Here is a 5,649-nt window from a genome sequence, read left to right on the forward strand (position 1 = left end):
AGAGAGAGAGAGAGAGAGAGAGAGAGAGAGAGAGAGAGAGAGAGAGAGAGAGAGAACTGGAAGTGACAGGGTGAAGCTATAATTTTAGAGGAGAGTGAAAAAACAAGAAACCAATTTTATAAACCATGAATAAGCATTCTCAAATGGGATGTATTTTGGATAATTTTAAAAGAGCACTTTATAATTACAAAATAATATTGACTATCAGAAAAGGCACAGCATTTGAAGCTGGCTTGAATTGCCCTTGTCTTCTTGGCTAAGCAGCTTCCCTGCTGAGATTCCGTCGTCTTGCAGCTCCATATACGTGGAAGCAAAGTGTGTCAGGGTAATGTAGGTGCTGCTAGTATTCTTATATTGAGACCCCACCAAGGTTAATTTCTCTTTACTTATCTCTGAAGTTGATTTTGTCTGCTGATTGCAAGCTGCATGCTACAGGTGAGTTCTCCAGAAACATACGCTGTAATGAATTCCAGATGTGAAAATACTTGTTAGGAATCACCCCTGTGAAAGAGTGAAGTGGAAGCAGGCTTGGGAAGAAGGTGTCCCATGAAGATGCCAACCAAGTGGACCATGATGTACAGGTTTTGGTCTTAAGTGACAGGGACCTGGTAATCTGCCTCATCAATTACTGGATGATAACAGACACAGGACAAGTGTGACTGTGGCAAGGAAATATGCTGCAGCTGAGGAAGGTACCTAATCTGGAGACTACTGGGCTTGAATTTGTTACAGCTAGCAGTTAGTACCTCTTGCATGGAGATAGACAGAAGGCGTATATGTCTATGAGGGTATGTAAGGCAGTTCTCTTGCTAAATGCATTCACTGGAGCTTATCACCAGGTCTTAATGAAACTGACACTAGCTGGGGTAATTACAATCATGAAATTGTCAAGAATTGTGAGGATGAACTTTGTGAATGCCAACCTCCTGTCCACATACTGAGCTCAAACTTTGTTTATATTAGCTTTGTGCAGTGATGTCACACAGCTAGGGATTTGCAGAGCAGGGCTTGAAACTGCTTCAGCAAGCTGAGGGCTGTCTCTTACTGGCATGGCTCTGCTGCATGCTCCGCTGCACCTCTGTGTGTCTGGCTCAGCCCCTGGCACATCTTTGGCCCTCAAAGACTTTGGCTTAAATTGATGATGATACATTGTGCCAAAATAGAAGAGTACTGAGTATAGCTGTAAAGAAGTAGGGAGTGATATTTACAGTTAAAAATTTGGAAGTTTAGTTTCCTCCTGTTAAAGTACTGAAAAGATAAGTTCAGGAGTGAATCACTCAGGAAAACCTGGGTTGATTCATCTCTCCAAAGGAAAGAATTCAAAATTGGCTCACTTAAGTCTCTTGATAGTAGAAAGATAGAATTCTACTCAGATACACTAGGGAAGGAATGAGATACCCACATCAAAGATAAGAAGAAGTGTTTCTCTCCATGGAACCTTGGACAAACTGTGACATTCTCTAGACCTCAACTACCTAAAGTTTCTTAGAGTTGTGAATATTATTATTTATCGCATAGTGTTTTTTTTAAACTAAACAATTCATTCACAGCAATGCATTTAAACCAGCCTCTGTGACAAGTAGTGAGTAAAAGTAGAATGTTTACATGTGCTATTCTTTTATCAATAGAGTGACGCCTTTCTTCAAGATTCCCAAATGTTAACTACTATGTTGATTTCGGGGAAGAGAAAATAGAAAATAGAAAAGTGAAAGTTCTGGAAGATGAGGAGCTAAATGTAGTGCTTTGGCCATTTTTCACTGTATTTGTATTGAGTTAATTATATATCTCATGTAACTCCAAGGCATAACAACAAGAGGCACCATGATTCCTTCATCCAGTTTCCTCCCTGGTGTTTCAAAACAATAGAAAGTTTAAAAATTGAGATAATAGACATTAAAGCAATCCATTTATCTACTGACATATCTCAGTTTTGCATTCTAGTAATGCTTTTGACAAATATACCCCACCTCACAATTAGAGGGTAGACCTAGGCCAATTCTGTCAGGCTGGAACAACAATTGTGCTGTCTTTACCTCTGTGGTAGAAAGCAACTGACCATTTTATTTTTGTAAAGTCCATAAAAAGAAAACTTGCTGGTAAGTATCCAGCTGGTCAGCATTCACCTCTCTTCAGAGTGAAGTTTATTTTTGTAGCTCCAATAATAACAGGTCCCAAAATAACTACTCTCTTTCATTCTTTCCACTACTGTCATCCATAGGTAAGCTCAGTTGATAAATTATGTAATAACTATTTATGAGATTCTTAGTTCCAAATTCTGTATAAATATTCAATGTTAATAATCAACAATCTTTATAAAACTCTGATATTAACACTATTAATTTCTATTTTACAGTTAGGAGAGTAAGCCTAAAGTTTTACTGATAACATATCTTGTGTAAAAAATAAAATGAACATACAATCAAATTTCATAATCTATCTTTTTATTTATTTATTTATTTATTGGTCATTTTTGAGAAGAGGTTTCACTATGCAATTCAGGCTAGACTTGAGCTCACTGTATAGCCCAGGTTGGTCTTTGACTTACAATGGTCTTCTTGACTCAGACCGCTGAGGGCTAAATTATAGGCATGTACCACCATGCACAGCTCCAAATTTCATAATCTGTTTTTTGGAGGGATTTTTTTGTTTTGGGGGGATTTTTTTATTTTTTGTTTTCCTTTTGGGACCGGAGCTTACTATGTAGTTCCTGCTGGCCTTGAGCTCACTTATCTCAAACTCACAATGATCTTCCTGCCTCAACCCTCAAATGCTGGAATTACAGGCATGCATCACCATTCCTGGCTTCAAAGTTCATAATCTAAAAAATTCATCTTTTTCTTATTCTGCAAATAAATTTTTCAAGCCAGAGAATGAATAAAAAATGACTTGAAAATGGCCAGGTCCCTATTTTTCTGCCTAATATCTATTTATCTCATTTTGAGTCATCAGAAATCATGAGCACAAGCTGATTATCCTATGTTGTGCTAGACAATAGTGATCTTTGGTTGATAGGTGACTTTCATAGCACTGGCTTTCCAGCCCTAAGAGACTCAATGCATTTGAGGATGAAATATTCAATTGTCCTTGTGTGTACTGCATGTGCTGAACCAAGACACGTTTAATTTCCCCAGAGAATTGAAAATATTATCATCAAACTTCAGTAGATGTTATATATTCTTCAGTATTTTTCTGGCCATATTTACAGTTTTGAAACTGCTCAAATGGTAAAGAGTAAGAGTATTTTGATGTCAGTGCAAGATATCATTTCCAATGAAGGATATATGCCACAACCCTCAGTGGATTCCTTAAAACCCAAATAGCGTATCTGCTTCAAACAGTGCCTTTCTAGACTTAGTATATATATAGAATTAGTATATTATACAGAATAGAGGCATTTTAATAGTATACTGTGGGGAAACCATGCTGTACCTTGTGAAGCTGAAAGTTAAGAAAAGTAACCACAGAGAATAAACTCAGTGGATACACAGTCTAATAAAAATTTAGAAACAAAGATCATGCATGGAAGCAAATCAGTAGACTCCGGGATATTCTTTGATGATAGACACAAAATGAATTAACCTGAAATGGGTTGAGGTTTAATAATTAACACGAAGGATGTTCATGAAAGTACTGTAATGACAGCTCGATCTGGTACAGATGTAGAGGCCGCAAACATCGGAGAAACAGTTATGAATTTGAAATATGAAGTGAGAAATAAAAACGATCTTCCTAGCAAAGAAACTATGGAATTGTTGTACAACGTTTCCAAGGAAGGTCACAGCAAAAGGAGCAGCTTTATTTGTCCAGTTCTAAGCCATGGTGAAGAAGGAATGATTTTTGGAACAAACGGACCTTTTTTCCCCTGTATTTTAGGGAAGGGTCTACAGGGTGTTCAGGGTCTCACTACTAGATTGGACTCATTGTGATCTGCCTGTTTACAGCCTCCCAAGAGCTGGGATTACAGGTGCGCACCACCATGCCCAGTCTCAATTGCCATCTCAGTGTGCCCTGCAGATGGGGCCAGCACTGTGGGCCGCGGGATTCAACTCCCAGGCCCTGAGCCTACTTGCAGGTGCTTTAATCCTTTGAGCTATTTGGCCAGCCCACAATGGACCTGTTGACCTGAATAGATTAACAAAGTTCTTCAGGGACTGTTATGGTTTGTGTCTAGTTGTCCCCCCAAAGCCTCATGCAGTCATGGGGTGAGGACTTCTAGAGTTTGTGTTAACTCATGATCCACTGGGATTATGTGTGATCCAAGGCTGGGATTATGGGTCTTAGTATTGCTGGGATTACCCATAGGTGGGTAAATACTGGGAAGTACCCATAGGTGTGAGTACTTCCCCTACCCTGGGGCAGATAATTTGCATTACAATGTAAGGTGGGAAGAGAAGCTAGCTGCTTGAGCTGCTGCTACTTTTCCCTTGCGCTCTTGCTCTTTGCTGCCACCATGAAAGGTTGCTTTCTGCTGTGTGCTGCTCCGCCTTGGACCCAGATGAGTATGGACTAAAACCTCCAGTAACTGTGAGCTAAATAAACCTTTCCTTCCTTCATTTTGAGTGTCGGGTATTTGTCCCAGCAACGAGAGAAGAGTAACTAAGTCAGGGACAATCTTTGTAGAAATCTAGTTGGAAAACCCAAATTTTTCATTATTCAGGCGTTCCGGGCTACTGAACTAGACTGTGCCATTGAGACAGACAGTGGTTTTGATGATGGCATGGCATGCCAGAAAATACAGTAGAGGCCAATTTTCTGTACGAATATTCCACACACCAGATCACTATTCCTGGAGAAATTCAAAAGAGAGATCCTGGTTCATTAGCCAATGTGCGCTATGCTGGAAGTATCCGACATAAACTGGAGCTTATGCACATTCTTACTTGGGTTAACCAGAAGGTAGCAACAAAGTTTGAGTCCTTTTCCTTTAATTCTACTTTTCATGCAAAGGAACAAATTCCAGGTATTGTGTCCATGCTCACAAAAGAACTGATTTTTATGAGTAAAAAATAGTTGACTTTTTAAAGTTTTTATGTCCAGTGAGGAAACAATATAAATAGTACTGTATTCCCTTCTCTGATTGAACACTTCAGAAACATACCATTTTGCTAGCAAAAGAACCATTAGGAAGCTACCTCAAACTCAGAATCAGGTAGTTAAAATTGAATTTAATTAGGAATAAATAAATATAGATAGTGGTATAATCATTAAAAACAGTATACTGTAATAAAGGATATCTCTATGTTCTCCGCTTATTTCTCTCTTTTAAGATATTTGTTGGAGTGTACTGTATTTTCAAATGAAAGGTCATGGAAACTGCAGAATATTTTAGAAAATTCTACTGTTGTAGCTAACCGCCCTTGTTAAGGAGAAAAAGGTAAAAATGTATCAGTCATTATGATACAGGGAACTGACCAATGACACAGGGAGAAAATCTGGTCTCCCAACCTAAAAGGTGCTTGGGATGAGTTCGTGTTCTTTAAAACCAAAGAATGAATTTTAGGGACAAATGGAGATTATGAACAGAATATATTTATTGAGGGGAAAAAAAAAAAACTCTTGTCTGAAAGAGAGACAGGAGGGGGACCCAAGTTGGTTGTCCTTGGGAGGTTGTCTCTTACAGGGACTTGTATAGAGGGAAACCATATGGTG

At 38.7% G+C, this 5,649-nt stretch overlaps 1 pseudogene; it reads left to right on the forward strand.

Annotated features, from left to right (window-relative positions):
- Positions 1-5,010, forward strand: part of LOC101583450 — a 20,963-nt pseudogene extending 15,953 nt beyond the window's left edge.
- Positions 5,011-5,649: the final 639 nt, after the last annotated feature.

This window comes from Octodon degus, unplaced genomic scaffold (genome assembly GCF_000260255.1).
Source record: "Octodon degus isolate 3935 unplaced genomic scaffold, OctDeg1.0 scaffold00014, whole genome shotgun sequence".
Classification (NCBI taxonomy): domain Eukaryota; kingdom Metazoa; phylum Chordata; class Mammalia; order Rodentia; family Octodontidae; genus Octodon; species Octodon degus.